At 45.0% G+C, this 19469-nt stretch overlaps 1 protein-coding gene across 1 annotated transcript in view; it reads left to right on the forward strand.

Annotated features, from left to right (window-relative positions):
- The window catches only part of LOC119465088 (uncharacterized), a 67057-nt gene that overhangs the window by 42379 nt on the left and 5209 nt on the right, over positions 1-19469 (forward strand). The gene's annotated exons all lie outside the window — the stretch shown is intronic.

Raw genomic sequence — 19469 nt, forward strand, 5'->3', positions numbered from 1 at the left:
GCATATTTCATAGAGTACACAACAAAGTAAAATGTCATGATAGGAGCGGCTGTGATAGTTCAGCACAGAAAATGTTTTATTTCATGCACCATTAATGTGGCTTATCATCTGCTCCTCTTGTGTGGGAACACATACGTTGAGTAGACCAGCCTCCACACCAATGTTACCTTAAGGGACACCAGAGAAAGGTAGAAATGAAAAACAGACATTCACACTTGGCTGCCTACTGTGCATTGTGTGGATGTTTTACTGTACAAAAGACTGCTGGTAGTAGATAATCACAAAGACTTTAAGAATTTAAAATTAGTGTTATGTGTCAGTAAACCTTCTGTGACCTCGTGTGTCCATAGAAACCTTTTTTTTCTGTATGTGCCAAGCCATAGGGAGGCTTTATGTTAGTCAGTCATGCTTGCTAAGTTAAAAATCAGAACAAGAAAGATCACAAGAACTTTATATGAGTGACATGCAAATGTGGCACCTAGTGTAACTTAATGCATTTACTGAGAGTAAATTATAGCTGGTAGCTAATCTGCTCTTAGAGGGTGACTTGTGATGAGTAAAAGACGCCTTCCTCACGTCTCTACTTTCTGTATGTGTGTCTTGGCTCTTCATGCATCATGTGTATTGTATTGTTACAACTGCATGTGTACAGCTGGGTACAGTTTAGTTATCACCTGGTCTGCTTCCTTCCTTGTCCTCATCATTCATGCGCTATCTTTGTCGTAACAAAATACAGCTACCTGTGCTACATATTTTGCCAGTGTGTTTGCTTTATGGTAACTCTTGTATTAGTGCTTATTGCAATCAGTGAAATTGTTGGTGTCTTAAAAACTTAGTGCTGAAAAAACATGTTTATGTCAACTTAAATAAAAAGTTTACCTTAAATATTGCTGTGTTTTTTGTAATATTGTCGGTTAAGATTTTATGCACTATTGCAGATTGTATGAAAGAATAAAATTGATGCACAACTGTATAATATGGTGTTTTTAAGATCAATTTTCAACTCAAGCTAAGAAACATACATTAGTTGTGTGGGGAAAGTGTCAACAAGAGTACCATAAGGTAAGACAGCTGTTTTTACTGTTAAATTGGATTATCGATTGCCAACCAGTTGCTGTCTGCATTTTGTACTGCATAGATTATGTAATCTCAGTTAGAATATTGTTTTTATTGCACTTCTTTATCTGGTTTTTTTGCACCAGTGTAACCCTTTGTTATATTTTATGTGTAGTTTATTTGTATAGGAGGTTAAATCCTAAGTTCTAAATAAAAATACGTCTGAGAGAACAGTGAAATAGGTTTAGCTTATGAACCTTTTGACATTACGAAATTATGACTTGTGTTGGGGTGAATTGAACTTTTGTATGAGTGACATACTATTTTGGGGTGTCATTATGGTTCAGAGTGACATTGCAGTGTCATGCAGCTGCAAGGTGCATATTGGGTGTTTCTTTAAAACTGTTTGTCTTGGTTGGCCATTGATTCCAGTTTAATAGTTAAGAGAACTGTCTTGTGTTCATGGTGATTCTCTGCTGACTGATACATTTGACACTTCCAGAAGACAATAACAAAGAGTGATGGAATATTCACTTTTTGTTGCTAACCTGCCTTGTGCTTTTTGGCAGATTAGCTATGGATTCATTACTATTCTATGTTGTCTTTTCACGATAGTCACTTTGCACTGTCGGCAAAAGTTTTTGATTCATATAAAGAGCGGCTTGACGCTGCCAGCCAAGAGTCGAATGACTTACATGGATTAGTTAGTTTACTCTGTTTGCAAGAGTCCTGCACCACGCACTAGGGGCAACACGACCCACACTACTGGAGTCATCAGATTCGTCAAGAATGGTTACCTGACTCCTTCAGCAGTGGTCTTGCGACCCTTTATCTTGAGTCGTCTGACTCATCTAGAATAGTTAACAGACTCCCTCAGGAATAGTCATGTGACCCTTTATGTTGAGTCGTCTGACTCACCTAGAATAGTTAACGGACTCCCTCAGCAGTAGTCATGTGACCCTTTACCTTAAATTGTCTGACTCATCTAGAAGAGTTAATAGACTCCCTCAGCAGTAGTCTGGCAACCCTCTTGAGAGGGTCTAGGAGACTACTAGAAAAGAGTGTGCGTGAGGAGTCAAGTAACCACCTTGTATATGTCACAGATCGTCTTGGGTCTCTCTGGCGAAAGAGAGTTCGGGTGTCTCCCCCAAAGTGTGTCATATATGTGACAAGTCCAGACTCTTCGAAAAGAGTAAGGGATACTCTTTTTTTTCTTAGTGTGTAAAACGATGACTGGTAGGATAAGATAATTTGTCACGCGGCCGAAATATGGCACTGCGTCAATTCATGATTGCACGCATGTTCTCAACCGGCCGCCTAGCAGCAGCGCATTACGCTGCACCATCGAGGAACGAGAAGCTTTCTTTCTCCATTTACTCCATCCATGCGCTGCGCTCACGATCGGTCGTGGCTGCGCTTCTCTTAGAAAAACGGTTGAGTGGGGCGAGCGGCTAGGGCGTCGCATGCTTTGCAGTGAGGCGCCCGACGTGGAAAAATACTGTGGCGGCGCTGCGACAGAAGTGGATTGGGCCGCATGAAGGTCGCGCCGTTGGAAACTGCTGGCGATACGGCTCGGCAGGGTCATTCGTACTACTTCGCGCGCTGGTATTTGCGTTCAGACCGCTGAAATGGTGTTCATAATTGCATATGACATGTATTTATGCCTTACGAATAAATTTCATTCTCTTCTTTATTTTTTTTTAATGCCGCTCGGTGATCTTTTTCTGTCTCGGGCCGCGTTCGGGCCGGTTTCGAGCCGGGCTCGGGCCTAAGGTAAAGGGGTGGCGGGCCGGGCCGGGCGGGTAACGTAGAATATTTTCGTGCCCCGACCGGGCCCGGGTTTCGCCATAAAAGCTTTGGTCGGGCTCGGGCGGGCAGCCCAACGTAAAAACGGGCCCGGGCCGGGCCCGGGCTGAAAAAATCGGCCCGTGCAGTGCTCTAGCGCTGACTGTGGCTATGAGCCACTTTTTGAAGATTGTGTCATCGTGTCAAAAAACGTAGATGAATGCGCACGACTGTTATCTGAAGCTTTGCGCGCGTCGAAGTGAGTGGCGATGCATACGTAAGCTTTCCTTTCATTTCAAATATTTTGAAAAAGATATTTTTCCAAGCCATGGGAATTCACTCCATGTTTCTTCAACACACGCTTCCTACACGTGGTTTTTATTTAGATCCAATGTGACACACTATATATGCTCATAGAGAGCATAAACGTTTGATTGCATATACGTTTGTGAAGTGTGGGCCCCCTTGTTTGGTCCTGTTGCATTGCGCTCAAGGATATTTCTGTATACTGCTCTGCCCATCATCCTTCTGGGTTCCTCACCATATTTACCCTTAGCACGTTTAAACTATTTCTGTACGACGATCATTTCTATGCAACCGATATTCGGTCATTCCGCCTGCCTTCTGCGCAGCGTAATTCTACGTCCTGAACAAAACTAGAGAGAAGTTTCGGCATTGACAATGCCTGAACCGCAGTGTCGAACACATCAACTTTCTTAGTGGCTAGCCGTCATTCATGTGTATATCTTGCGTCTGTTTTAAATTTACGAAGTGTCAGTAATGTATCTACACCTATGATTATTGGCTTAAGCACATTATAGCCGGTATCTCCAATAAATCGACCCAGCAGCAAAGAACATACGAAATAATGTATGCCAAATTGTTTTAGGGCGCATGAAAATGAAAAGACATGCAATGGCGTCAACTACCAATTCATTTATTGCTGCTAGAAATAGAGCAAAGCGTAATTATGAGACGTAACAGTGGTGACTATCTACATTGTTGGCCTCAAACAGGAGTATTTTTGACAAATATAACGTGATCGAAGGGTCACTGACACACGTGGGACCTTTCTTTGGGTTAAACACTAAACTGTGCCCCGAAGAGTTCACGCGCTTTTTTGTTGCCACTCCTGCCCAGAATACCTTCGCGCAAAATGCATGACTCACATGCACTGGCAATGGAATGCACGCTAAGATGCACACCATACTGTTTGCATACGTTTTTGGAATCCTCCCTGAGACGGTCATGCAAACACCGACCCTTTTGGCCCACATAGGGCTTGCGGCAGCAGAGAGGTATTTCGCACACAACCCCCACAGCGCAGCCCAAAAATTGCTTGGTGTGCTTCTTGGAACACAATTGTATCTGCGTACGACGACAAGCTTCGCTTACGTAAGCAAAGCTTGTCGTCCGATTCTAGCATGCTGATTCTAGCGTGACGGCTTCCGGAACCCAGGCGAAACGTCAGCGAAGAGCCGCCGACGCTGAATTTAGGGCAAACGAAGCGGAACGCCTACGACAGCGTCGTCTTGCCGCAAGCTCCTCCAGTTACGACTCGAGACATAGGCCTTTGGTTCAAGTGAAGTGACACTATATATTTAGTGGTGATTAAGTGAACAATAAAACAAGATATATATGTGGGAAACACACACACGTCTACGTGTGTGCGTTTCATATATATATTCAATGTCAATATTGCTCAACAATTCTCAATAATACTCAACATTATTCAACAATATGTCAACAGCAATTAGTCAATGACTTTACTGTTGTGAAGAGCTCTACAACTTTATTGTTGAGGTATTGTTGTGTACGTTCAAACACTTTTGAGGCATTATTGAAAGGATATTGTGTCAACAATTCCTCAACAATGTGCCAACAACATTTCAATAGTCATTTTAATAAGGGAGAAAAGGGGACTAGGAAACATGCCATGAGAAATTAAGCACATCCACCCGCATGGTAAAATATGGATACACGGCATCGTTCCAGTTCCGTTGCGTCTGAAATATAAAGACAAAACATTTGCAGGGACATTAAACGAAATGGGAAACCGAGCGTACCGATCCCGCCGTTGGTATTGCCGGCATCGTTTCCGATGACTACTCTGACAAAGCGGAGTGCTTTAATAATTATTTCAGTTGATTTTTTATGCCACTGACAGCAGCTAGAAACAGCCATCAACAATGACCGAAAATGGCACCTAGCTCTTTAAAAAATATTAGCGTCAGCACTCACGGAATTAAGGTGCTCTCACAAAGCTTAGGTAGCTCGAAAAGAGGCCTTCCTGACGGTTTGACAAATGCGTTTCCTAAGATCTTCATGCCAGCACTAACCAATTGTTTAAAAATACTTTTTCGTTAATCACTTGATGACGCAAGCCTTCCGTCAGTATGGAAATTTACAAGGCAATGAATGGTAGTACCAATACATAAATATTGCTTGTGGTGCTATGTTTTTAACAACCTCCCTGGAATATATCACTTGTGTAGCGTGCAAATTCTTCAGGAGGTAATATATGCCAGTATAGGAGAACCTATGATTAAGCAATTATTATTTACAGCCTGAGAACACCGGTTTCTCCAAGGCGTGTCCTCTACTGCTCAACTAACCGAATTTAGCAATAATATAGTTTACGCGTTAGACAAACGAAAATTAGTGGTTTGCCTGTCTTTAGACTTTTGCAAGGCGTTCGACAAGTTAACACACTGTTTACTTCTGGAAAAATGTTCGCATATGTAATTATTCCTCACGTCATTTCATGGGCTGCCAACTACGTGGTATAACGCCGCCAGTGCGTTCTTGTCAACAGTGTGCGGTTCTGTTCAGCGAAAGTAACACTAGCATTCCTCAATTCTCCTTGTTAGGACTGCAATTATTTTAGTAAATATCAATTATATAGGTGAAGATGTAAAATTTCACGAACGACCGTTTGGAGTTCACTGCGTCTTGTACAATGAAGTCGGTATACTTAGGCTGAAGTATTCATTCAGATAGATATGCTTAAATTTAACTATCGGTGCACATGACGGCAAATGCAGTTCAATTAAAATCAGACAGTGCCTAATAGTGTTGCCAACTCTATGGAAGTTTCCCTAGATCTAGGAAACTTGCGTTGTATTTAGGGAATGGGGGAAATCAGTCAAAATGTAGGGAAATTTTCCGCTTACACATGGAGGAAAGAAACCACTGCCATAGTTGAATTACAGAGGTCACGGCGTGTTTTGATTTTAGTCCCTCCTAATTACCTTCCCATTGGAATGCTAAGTATAACTTAATTATAATCATACAGCAGCGCAGTGAACGCATATTGTCAAGTAAACGACAAGGTGTGTATAGGGACCGAGGTTAGGTCGACTATTACAATGAATGAGTCGGCGAGCGAAAGAACAAGGAACCGTTCAGGCCGATGGCAGGAGCAGAAGAAACTATATTTCATTCTTCTTCGATTTTTCTGACCTCGCAGCACGCAGCACGAGGAGCGGTGCACATGCGCAGCGCCCATGCACCGTGAGCGCACCATAATTAAAAAGGCGGCCGAATGAAGATACGATGGCCGCTAGAATTATCATTATTATTACCGCGGGTTGATGGTAACCAAAACGCCTCGATAGGAACCATTTTTATTCTACGTTTGACACTTATTGAAGCTGCGTGCGAATAAATGCTGTTATAAGCATTGTAACTTGCACTGTGGCATCATTTCAGGTTAATCACAGCGACCAATCAATATTTTCAAACGAATACATAAATAAGCCTTGAAACTAAAATCTTCAGTGTACTTGCATAGCACATATGCAGTTTATTTTGCAGAGAACATACTCAGTAACCGCATTTTGCCTAAATCTAAGGAAATCTAGCGAATCTTTCTATCCGAGTTAGGGGAAAATTAGCTTTGGAGGTTGGCAACTCTGGTGTCTACGGAATTCGCTCGAGAAAAATTTCCTCACAAGTGTTTCCACAGTTAGCATTTTCGCTACTGCTGAGGTTTGCAACGCTAAATATTTCGGAGTACTTTTCGTCCGACGCAGTTGGCAGCGACATGTTGGATATACGTATATCGTTGAATGCAGAACAAGCACTAGGGTTAGTTCGCTGTAATGGAAATAAATTCATTATGTCTACAAGCGAAATGCTGTATGAGACATACATGAGATCTTTCCTTGACTACTCGAGTATGGTCTGCGACCTGCCTGCACGACAACACTAGAGAGGGGGCAGAATTTAGCCTTTCGCTTTGTTCTGCTTGATATCATAAAAAGTTCATTCCTACGCGCATGTAAAAGACAGTACGATGGGACACACTAGATGGTCGTCAAGGCTGACTTTGGTTAAACTTTTTTCATATTATTTATCAGTCAAATTTGGTATTCAGAGCCACAATTGCATAAAAAAAGGTCACAGGCCTGCGCCGCGCACGCACCACAGTCACAGCGTAAGCTGGTTGAGCGGCGCAAGAGTAGCTCCACTTTCTGCACCACGCACAACAAGGTCTTCGTGGCAAAGTGTCTTCGCCTCGATTTTGACGAGAACGATTTGGACTGTCCGGCCGGCGGCGACGTTGAGCGGCGGCTTGTAATGCTCTCTGCACAGCAGTCTGCTGAGCCCGTTGTTGCCTGGTTGTAGCCGCGCACATAGCTCTATGATTCGCTTCTTCAGCAGCGGTTCGTACCTTGCGAGGAGACGCCAAAACGTGTACAGAAGAGGTACCCAGAATACGTGGCGCACATCTAACATCGGGATAGCGTTGATTGCGCGCCTCGTCTGAATCGCATCTCGTCTTAATAGCATCTCGTCGCACGCAGTGGTTGCCGGCAGGTTAACTAGATGGCGCCACCATACTGGCGGCGACTCGGGTCGTCTGCGCGTGTGCAACAGCCGAGGGCGCGTTTATTGAGCCTTTTTCGGAGGATAATTGCAAGCGCTTATGTGGCTCAGTGGTAAAGTATCCGACTCCCACGCAGCGGGCCTGGGTTCGATCCCGGCGGAGAGCGGGTGCGAATTTCCGGCGATAGCGCATCATCGCGACCAGAAACGGCTATTGGATTGAGCCCATAACAGCTTACGCTGTAAAACGTATTATTCCTACAGAATTAACAGCAAATATAAAGAATTCGCTCGCCAAACAGGTTCATTCTTAATGTCTTTTTACCCAGAACAATCTGGGAATATAATCAATTAGATCTTTCAGTCGCAAATATATATTTTAATGATGTCTGCCTTTTTTGATTTGGCTAAGTAATTTTTATTGGTTATTGCCCTCTCGAGTGTTGGTGCTGTGCCTATTGTTTACTTTCCAATTTCTAATTCACTTCTGTTTAATGCTGAGTGTTGTAATAGAGGGTTAGTAATAGAGTTAAATTGAAGAAAGAGAAGGTAACAACTGTATATACAAAAAATTAGATAACCAGTCGCGTAAGGAGTGAGCGTGAAATTTAGTTTCTTGAACATGTGAACTAGGGCTGCATTGTGAAATCGCGAAATGTGGTTGGCAGTATGATAGGACAGAAAATTCGGGCCTACGGTACGACACATCTTAGTTGCGCAATTATAAATTCTAACTGTTCTAATAACCTTGAGCTTCAGCAACACTGGGTGAACAAACCAGATTATTCGCCCTGGACGACCTGCGGCCACGTGTGATGAAGTGCGGGGTGTTATATTTCCTATACGTGGGCATGCGTTTGCAATATACAAAAGGCCCACCACAGGGGGCAGAAGGGCGTTCACCCCAACTGCATTTTCTCATATGGAACCACGACACACCATGTCGCGAGGATGTATGGGATTGGGCGTTGTCGGTAGCCATTGTAATCCCTTACCTGGTACGTCTTGCAAAGCTACCGTGCCAATAAGGGCAAGCTGAATCGCGAATAGGTTAGTGACTGGCTGGCTGGATGAACATCAAGCAGGAAGAAAGGACTGAAATGTGCGTTTAGGCACATCGAAGGCGCACGTTAGAAACAGGAAAATCTCGTTTTTGTTTATATTGGCGTGCGGGATATATATTGACACCATACTCGCAATCATAGATTTGATACACTCGGTTCTGCGGCGGTATGGCGTCTAGTGTGGTAAGGAGCTACTCCGCTCCTTGTAAGCAGCGAGGCCGCCTCTACGGCCAATACTACCACATTCTACTAGTGCCTACTAGAAATGGGCAAAACGGCTCACTTCAGTGAGCGGCTCGGAACGGCTCAGCTCACTGCAATGAACCGGTTCATTTAAACGGCTCACCGGTTCGCTTAAATGTGTCACCTGTCAACAGGTGACACATTCCATAGATATTCCATAGTTATTTGGCTTAAAAAAACGATACATGCATAATTGACTAACCAGTGTTATTGGTACTTTCGCTCTGTTTAGATATTATTTTACATAGAATAAAAGCACGAATTTTTACTTGCAATGAAACTTTCTTTTCTCGTACTGAGGATAAAATGCTTATAATACTGTAACAGACAAAATGCGACGCACTTTTCTCAGAAAAAGAAAGTAGAACTTCATCGTCATTACAGGAGCTTTTCTGTTTTTTTGGTACTTTAAGAATCAGCTTTGGTCAAAATAAGAACACAAAATTATTGTACATTGATTCTTATTCATTCATTCTTTATTCATTTATTCTCATACGCACACTCACTATAATATGAGTGAGCTGTAACACCATGCAAAATGAATGTCGAAATCATTTCTTTAAGTACAATACAAAAATCATACTAAAGATCCACAAAACTACCACACGTACCTTTCGTTTTTTCTCTCTCTCTTGAGCGCACGCGCAATACTGGCGATCATGCCATCATGCGCCAGGACAAAAGTAAAAAAAAAAAAATAAATGAAGTTCTATTACAACACAACAGATCATTCGCCTCGTTTTATTGACGTGCTAATGATACACGCTCAGAAAATGCAATGAACTGGATGCCACGGGCGACATTTTCATGACTACACTAGTTAGCACAAATGAAGACCAGGACGTAAACTGCACGTTCACCTGTTGTCTTTAAAGACACGGAAGACGATCTTCGAAGTGTTGTTGCACCAGCGCACGATGCGCGATCGGTGAGAGTCAGTGAGACATCGTTCGAACAGCAGCAGGCAACGAACGGTACCATCCTTTGTCAATTAAGGCTTCATTACTTCTCCCTTCGGCGGCATCGGGACGCACAAAAAACCAAAGGGACCGCTGCGCACACCACACTGCAAGCGAGTACGAGTAGCGCGAGTCTGCCTACTCCGGTCACCACTCGTCGGCTAGAAAACGAAATCTCGAAACCCGGCAGAATACAAGGCTCTGACGGCACGGCTCACAGAACGAGAGAGAGAGCTCGCTTCCTCTCTCCGAAAGAACCGCCGCTCACTTACTGAACCACCGCTCCCTCGCTCTTTAAAATAGCGGTTCGCTCCTGAGCGCTCTCTAGGAACGGTTCCTCACGGCTCACAGAAGGGGAGAGAGCCGGCTTCCTCTCTCCGAAAGAACCGCCGCTCACTTACTGAACCACGGCTCCCTCGCTCTTCAAAATAGCGGTTCGCTCCTGAGCGCTCTCTAGGAACGGTTCCTCATGGCTCACAGAAGGGGAGAGAGCCGGCTTCCTCTCTCCGAAAGAACCGCCGCTCACTTACTGAACCACGACTCCCTCGCTCTTCAAAATAGCGGTTCGCTCCTGAGCGCTCTCTAGGATCGGTTCCTCATGGCTCACAGAAGGAGAGAGAGCCGGCTTCCCCTCTCCGAAAGAACCGCCGCTCACTTACTGAACCACGGCTCCCTCGCTCTTCAAAATAGCGGTTCGCTCCTGAGCGCTCTCTAGGAACGGTTCCTCACGGCTCACAGAAGGGGAGAGAGTCGGCTTCCTCTCTCCGAAAGAACCGCCGCTCACTTACTGAACCACGGCTCCCTCGCTCTTCAAAATAGCGGTTCGCTCCTGAGCGCTCTCTAGGAACGGTTCCTCACGGCTCACAGAAGGGGAGAGAGCCGGCTTCCTCTCTCCGAAAGAACCGCCGCTCACTTACTGAACCACGGCTCCCTCGCTCTTCAAAATAGCGGTTCGCTCCTGAGCGCTCTCTAGGAACGGTTCCTCACGGCTCACAGAAGGGGAGAGAGCCGGCTTCCTCTCTCCGAAAGAACCGCCGCTCACTTACTGAACCACGGCTCCCTCGCTCTTCAAAATAGCGGTTCGCTCCTGAGCGCTCTCTAGGAACGGTTCCTCACGGCTCACAGAAGGGGAGAGAGCCGGCTTCCTCTCTCCGAAAGAACCGCCGCCCACTTACTGAACCACCGCTCCCTCGCTCTTCAATATAGCGGTTCGCTCCTGAGCGCTCTCTAGGAACGGTTCCTCACGGCTCACAGAAGGGGAGAGAGCCGGCTTCCTCTCTCCGAAAGAACCGCCGCTCACTTACTGAACCACGGCTCCCTCGCTCTTCAAAAGAGCGGTTCAAAAGATTCGGTACAGTGGCTACAATAGGGGAAGTGGGATTACCGCCCGGCGGCTCCTATGGCAACCGCAGTCGCCGCCTTGTGATGCATCCCCCGGGGGGCGCTCGCACTCGTTTATACGCCGAGCTGAGCACCCGATACGCGAGTTTCTCTCGCTTTTTGTTGGAAATTCTTCTGCGAAGTGATGTTTCGTGCGGTGCTGACAAGTGCTCAGGGATGAGCCGCAGTCAAAATCACTGTTTCGTGCTTCGCTGCATGACTACATGGTTACAAATCGTGCAAACCGAAGAGCGAGGATCCAAAAGAGAGAAAGAAAAAAAAAGCACTTGAAACTACGCAGGACGATCATGAGAACCGTGAAAGTGAATGTGCATTGTGTTCAGTTACACCCCATCATGGTAAATATTAAGTACAGTGGCTATAGTAGATTTAAGTGTGTTAATCGACTTAGTGTGTATGCTTTCCTTGCTTTACAAGAATGTTGCTTAAAATATTTTATTCTTGGTTCTTCACTCATGTTTTCTCTCGGTTGTGCACAGTTGTTAATTATTGGTTCTCTTTTGTGCATGCGCTGCGTCGAAACCGGTAGTTCTACCTTTGCTTCATGCGCATTACGATTACATGAGGGCTACAGTAATTTTGTCTGTATTGTTAATGCCCCATGCTGCTGCTTTGCAATGTAAGAAGCGAGAACCTATTAACTTGAGCACTTATTTTTTGTCCCTGGTCGCGGGACCGAATCCCGGCCACGGCGGCCGCATTTCGATGGTGGCGACATGCAAAAACAAGTACTTAGATTTAGATGCGCGTTAAAGAACCCCAGGTGGTCCAGATTTCCGGAGTCCCCCACTACAGCGTGCCTCATAATCAGATATCGTAGTTTTGGCACGTAAAACCCCATAACTAGCTTAATTTTTGTTCCTGTGTTATCCCCATTGAAACTGGGCAAGCAAAGGAAACAAGAATTCTAATGTTCTCATCATTATTTTAAATGCACCGTCAGCCTTTGTCGGTGTTTTCGTCAAATGTGTTCTGTTTAGTTATGTTCCTTTAACCTAACCTGATTTTTTTTATTCTTGTCAAGTATATGGAGTTCTGTTTGTTCGAAACGCATTGAAATTAAAAGTCTGTTATGAGCGACGAGCTCGAAATTAATGATGTTTCCTCGTAACATTTATTGAAGCGACACCTTACAGTACACGGCAACACAGTGATTGATAAAATTATCAATAATTGCACCATATTTCGCTCATAACATCCCAGTTTCCAAGAAATCGTGTAAACGTGAAAATATTGAGTGAGTAAAGGCAACTTTCTATGTACCATAATCATCGGTGCATTCCAATTAAGGGCAGTACGTTACATATATTAAGTGAAATCCAATTGCAGCTTTCTTTAACGAACAACTCGGGGACTAAATTCATATTTGCAAGCAATAACAGTTGTTTTCGTTCAAGCGTGCGTTTATAGACAGTAATTTGCGCGTAAAATAAGACCGCAGTGAAGCAAAACTCGAGGCGCGTCTGCGCGGCCTCCGAGGTAAACATGCCAAGACGGCCAAGATCTCGGGAGCAAAAAACGTGTTATACGCGAATATATAGGGCGCATATGTCGCTATTATGCTGCTGCGATCTTCGCGAACACGAGCGGCTGAGCAAGATGTACCATTCGAAGTAAAGAAAGGAAATTCGCATCGCGAATCGGGGCGCTTATACGTCTAGTCGATCGTCGGGCCTGGTCGAGCGACGTGAATGCAAGCGTGAGCGCCGCCTTGCGGCTGCATCTCAAACGCTCACGCGAGCGGCTGGGCCTTCGTCACACTTCCTTATTCTAGCCACTGTAGATCCGGCTCGCTCCTGAGCGACCCATCTCTAGTTCCGTCTCTTCTGCTGGGTGCGACTTCCGCGCCATCTATTAGCAGTGCGAGAAAGCAACTGCCCTCCAGCCCTTCCTCGCAAGAGTCGCCTCCACCCCTTCGCCTTCGGCTGTCTTTTGAGGCGCTCATCCTCTTCTTTGTTTTGTTTGTGTGTCTTTGTTTTCAGGTGGCGTGCGCTGCCGGGCTGCGCGTTCATTTGTGTTTTTTCATTTGTGTTTTTTTTTCTCTCCCCAGCGTGCGACGTAGACCCCACGCGCCTGCGGCGCCTTAGATGATGCTGCGGCTCTTTCTGCTGCTGCGCCTGCGACCTCTTTCTCTCTTCGTATATTTCAGTCCCTATCCCCCTGTGCACCGCGGTTGAGGTGTCCTCTATTGAGAGACAGTTATCGCGCTGCTCTTAACCCAAATTTTCACGCATTCCAACTATAATCTCCTTCTCTTGAAGAACGAGTGAGTCGGGGTTCAAGTGAGCGGCGGTTCTTTCGGAGAGAGAACCGGCTGCCTTCCTCCAAATGAACCACCGCTCACTTTTACTGAACCACGGCTCGCTCGCTCTTTAAAAAGAGCGACTCAAAAGATCCGGTTCGCTCCTGAGCGACCCATCTCTAGTGCCTACTACGCTCCGAATGATTCTGGACTCGTGCCAAGATTGGAGCTTCCACTTTGGGGTTGAGCCACAACACTGTTTGCAATACAATGAACTACTTCATTCTAGACTCCGATCGTATGCCTTCTTGAAAATGATAATTTTTATAAGTTTTCGTTGTTCACTCTACTATCAAGACCGTTGCACTATGAACATTGGGCAATAATACATCATTCCCCATTAGGGATTTTATAGCACCAGACTGTTTTATGCCGGCTCCACGGAGAAGCAGGTGTGCTGTATCTAAGCAAAGCACTCATCACGACAGTTTCCTAGCATCCCCACGAGATGGTGCCACTTTGACGTTGTGGGAATATAAGGAACTGGTGGACGTTATGCAGCATGAAATAAGGCGGACACGGCAAAACAATTGTTGGATTGGAAAGAGGAAACCACGTAAGTGGTGGAACAAGGAAATTAAACAAGCTATAGAAGAGCGTAAAGAGGTATCTAGGGCTCATCGAGAAGCCAAAAAGTTGGGATTACAAGAAGGAGAGGTGCTCCTTAGATGGCATACATACCGAGAAAAGAAAAGGGTTGCGAGTGAGCTCGTGCAAGAGAAAATTAAATGAGCAAGTGAACGTTGGGTGCATAACATTAACAAAAGAGACAAAGGCGCTCCAAAAAGATTCTGGATTCATATAAAAGCATTCGGACCTCCAACTTAAAACTCCCAAAAGGCTTTAAAGGATGAAGACGGTAACATCTACGAAGGAGACGATGCGCTGCGGTACATCACAGACGCTATTAGGGATAACTTCGGCACGAGAAAAAGCATAATTCAGACAACAGGTCCAGCAACAGCAGAAAGGCCAGAGAGACCAAAATTTAGCATAGAAAGCTTTTGTTGAATAAAGGCAACAGAAAATGTCCCTAACAACACAGCAGCAGGACCCGATGAAATCCCAATACAGCTAATCAAAAACCCCGGTCCAAAGAGCAAGGCACTGCTGACTAATGCCATAGAGCAAGTGATTAGAACAAAGAAAATTCCCGTTGGATGGCGTGAAAGCAAGATGAACCTGATCTACAAAGGCAAAGGAGATAAGAATAAAACGAGCTCGATCAGGCCAGTTACAGTAACGTCGGTGATATATAGAACGGCAATGCAAGCCATAAAATTAGAACTGTCGAAGTGGGTGGAGAAAAACGATGTATTGGGGAAACTACAGAATGGGTTCAGGCCAGGGAGACGATTAGAGGATAATATGTTTGTACTAACTCAGTGCATACAGATTTCAGTAGCTCAAAATAGGCCTTTATGGATAGCATTTCTAGATATTAAAGGAGCTTATGACAACGTAGACAGGGAATTGCTGTGGGATATCCTTCAATACGAAGACATAGATGCCGATTTCGTGGAGCTGCTGAGGGAGATATATATAGAGACAACCAAGTACAAGTGGTATGGGAAGGTCGAAAAGGAAATGACATGGTGGGAATTCACCAAGGATTGAAGCAAGGATGCCCTCTGTCACTATTGTTGTTCACGCTTTACGTCAAGGGTATAGAAAGACGACTGCAAAACAGGGAATTAGGTTTTGATTTATCCTACATGCGTAATGGACAAATGGTGCAACAGAAGGCCCCCGGACTGATGTACGCAGACGACATTGCGCTACTAGCGGACAATAAAAAATATTTACAGATACTTTCGAATATCTGTGGGAATGCAGCGACCAATCTAGGCCTTAAGTTTAGCACAGAGAAATCAGGAATTTTGGTCTTTAATGAAGAGGCGCGTAACTTCGTGGTGTCAATTCAACAGCAAGTATAATACCAATAGTGAAGCAATAGAAGTACCTCGGCGTACACATACACGAAGGAAAGAATTACTCAAGCAACCACCAAGATAATCTGAAAATAAAGGGGAAGCGGAATGCAGCAATAATGAAACACAGAGCGTTGTGGGGACACAATAAGTATGAGGTGGTGCGTGGAATCTGCAAAGGAGTAATGGTGCCAGCGCTAACATTCGCAAATGCCATTATATAGTTAAAATCGGATGTATTGTCGGGTTTGGAAGTTAACCAAAGCTGAGTAGGCCGGTTGGCTATGGGAGCCCACGGTAATACGACAAATGAGGCAGTGCATGGTAAGTAGAAAGATAAGTAAAAAGTTTCTTATAAGTAAGTTTCTTGATAAGTAGAAAGATACCTATCAAGAAAGGGGTCAGGCAAGGAGACACAATTTCTCCAATGCTATTCACTGCATGCTTAGAAGAAGTATTCAAGCTCTTAGACTGGGAAGGATTTGGAGTGAGGATCGATGGCGAATATCTCAGCAATCTTCGGTTTGCAGATGACATTGTCCTATTGAGCAACAATGGAGAGGAATTACAACAAATGATTGAGGACCTTCATCGAGAAAGTGCAAGAATTGGGTTGAAGATGAATATGCAGAAGACAAAAATAATGTTCAATAGCCTGGCAAGGGAACAAGAATTCAGGATCGCCAGTCAGCCTCTAGAATCTGTAAAGGAATATGTTTATCTAGGTCAATTACTCACAGGGGACCCTGATCATGAGAAAGAAATTTACAGAAGAATAAAACTAGGTTGGAGTGCATACGGCAGGCATTGCCAAATCCTGACTGGGAGCTTACCACTGTCGTTGAAAAGAAAAGTGTACAATCATTGTATTCTACCGGTGCTAACATACGGGGCAGAAACTTGGAGGTTAACAAAGAAGCTCGAGAACAAGTTAAGGACCGCACAAAGAGCAATGGAACGAAAAATCTTAGGAGTAACGTTAAGAGACAGGAAGAGAGCGGTGTGGATCAGAGAACAAACGGGGGTAGACGATATTCTAGTTGACATTAAGCGGAAGAAATGGAGCTGGGCAGGCCATGTAATGCGTAGGATGGATAACCGGTGGACCATTAGGGTTACAGAATGGATACCAAGAGAAGGGAAGCGCAGTCGAGGACGGCAGAAAGTCAGGTGGGATGATGAGGTTAGGAAATTCGCAGGCGCAAGTTGGAATACGCTAGCGCAAGACAGGGGTAATTGGAGATCGCAGGGAGAGGCCTTCGTCCTGCAGTGGACATAAATATAGGCTGATGATGGTGACATGGGTTGGACCTCTTTTCAAGTCAGAGAAGCACAGAGCAAAATTAGTTTTGAAGAAAGGCTCAGGAACATGGATGAAAATAAATGGGCGGCTAAACTGCACAAGTATCTCTACATGAAAAGCGTGGACACAGAATGGAGGAAGAGGTAAAGGAAGTTGGCAACCAAGTACAGGATAATCGAAACTGCAAATAGACAACCAGGAGTCATCAGAAAGAAAGTGAGAGAAATAGAGACCGTGAATTGGATGCAAAGAATGGAAACAAAATGGACAATGGAGATATACAAGAATGAGAAGAAAGAAAATAAAAGGGAAAATCTGTACGATAACACAAAGGGCAGTGCCTTGCTATTTGAGGCTCGAGCCGGTTGCCTAAGGACCAAAACATACCGAAACAAATATTCGGAACTAGATGAGGCATGTGTATGCTGCAGGAAAGATCCAGAGACCACTCAGCACATCCTAATGGAATGCGATGGGATCCAACCAGCGAGAACCATAGGTAACGTGCAACTGCTAGAAGCGCTCGGGTTTAAAGTGGAAGGAAACATCAACAGATCAGCCGTAGAGATTAGCAAGAGACGATTAGAGTACTGGTGAAAAAAAAGCAGGGAAAAGATGGGTAGATCTCTTAAAATCATAGGTAGCATTACAAGGTAAATTTTTGAAAAAAAAGAAAAGAATAATTACAGGTATAAAAAATACTACATAAAGCACATATATAGTATACCTGATTAAATCAAGCAGGCTAGGTGACAAAGGGGATGCCAATAAATCATCATCATCATCATCATCATCGTGTAAAGCTAGTTGTGGGCGGCAGCTTAGCTTTTTAATGAGGAGGCCGCTGAAAGAGGGACATTCGGAGAACGTTATGACAGCACGGCAGCGGGAAGAAGGGGTCGCGAAAGGAGAAAGATTGCTAGGAGAGGATGTGTAGGGGATGTGAAGGAAATGATGCACCGCTATGCACCATCGCCCTCTCATTATTAACCGAATGCTCGTTTTCGGCGCAGAGATCTCGCTCGATGAGTGCGCTCGCATAACGCGCGTCTACTCACGTTTTGAACAAATGCATGGGCACGCGCGCAATGTCACCGCAGCTTTAAAGCCACAGTTTCATTAAAGGCGCGCCCATCGTCACGTTGTCCCTGCCTACGGCACCTGGTTGCCTCGGGTCTCCTGTTTACGCGGCACAGGGCCATCTGGCTTGCGTGCTTGTTATCACTTTCGCTACTTTGCCCTTCAAGCGAAACTAATTATAAAGGACAGTGCATAGTTATGGACCTGTGTTCGTGAATTTGCAAAAAAGTTGCCGCTCACTGTTCTTTGCAATGCACGTTTCCCTTTGGTGTTGTGACCGATTGCCCTGAAAGAAAGAGAAACCATTTCCTTTTCCTAAACTAATTTTGTCATTTTGTGTAAACCGCCCGAGTCATGGCCGATCCTTTTGTTAGGTGGGTGATGCCGTGATAACAACAACAGCACCGAAGCATGCGAAGTGTTCACTGGGTCTACGTAAAACCAAAGATGGAGACCCGAAAGAAGGTGTCGCAGAATGCGAGCGGTTGCTTGCTCGTAAGCGAGTTGCAGAAAAGAAAAACGGCACTAGGAAGCTGTGAGTATTGTAGAGATCACTGTGCGTGAAGCTAGAACTGAAGGTGAGCCGCAGATCTAGTCAAACACAAGTGTTCAGTACTTCGTCCACAACTCGTAACGCTACGGTGGGTTCGGACTAACAAGGCAACCAGCGGCTTCAGCTTAAACAATATTAATTGCTGCCAGAGCAAGAACGAAAACAAAGCCTTTACGGAGAGAAATTCCGCTTTGTAAACAAGCACTAAACAGGATGACCTCGTTACGCGTGGTGTCAGGCGACCTGGTAGACGACGTACACACGGGTGGAAGGAAGATATGCTTGTCGCTCAAGGAAACAGGACGTCTACCCCTGGGATACTCTTTTATGCTAGTTTACCTCCGCGAAAGGGCTGTGCTCCTAGCGGAGAGACGCATAAATTTTCCTTTCCCGCGAGTGTGTAGTGGGGAGGGGGATTTACGGCGTGACGACGCGACAGTGACGAGGAAACTGGGGAAAGGGCGGCGTGTGCCTTCACCGTCAAAGTGGCCATATGCAGTGATATTGAAAAAGAATCGTGTCTCATGTTTAAGTGCGAAGACGTACTTCGACGAGTACTAAACGCAAGACGCTTTTAGTTGGGTGCGCGGCGGCCGTCTTGGATTACGGTTCAAATTCGATGTGACGTCGACGACGGAGTTCCTCAATATTCTACTGCTTTCCCCAATGAAGAAGTGTCCACCTTTCTTGTGGCACTCCACGTCTAAGGAATTGTTGAACAAGAACAACGTATTTTAACTGTTGTGAAGTAATGACTTCTCATACCCAGGCAATCCCGCGTGCCATCCTCTGCTGGATGACTTCCGTGAACTTTTGTCTCTCCTCCAACGGCGTTGATGTGAATTAAGGTCGCAGGAGCCGCGGCCTTTAGGCATCATCGTGACATCGTCAATCTAGCGGGGGACGCCGGCCCAATTGTAACAAATATTAAGTCCGACTTCCCACAATCGTCATTGTCTACA

This window comes from Dermacentor silvarum, chromosome 9, assembly GCF_013339745.2.
Source record: "Dermacentor silvarum isolate Dsil-2018 chromosome 9, BIME_Dsil_1.4, whole genome shotgun sequence".
NCBI classification, from domain to species: Eukaryota; Metazoa; Arthropoda; class Arachnida; order Ixodida; family Ixodidae; genus Dermacentor; species Dermacentor silvarum.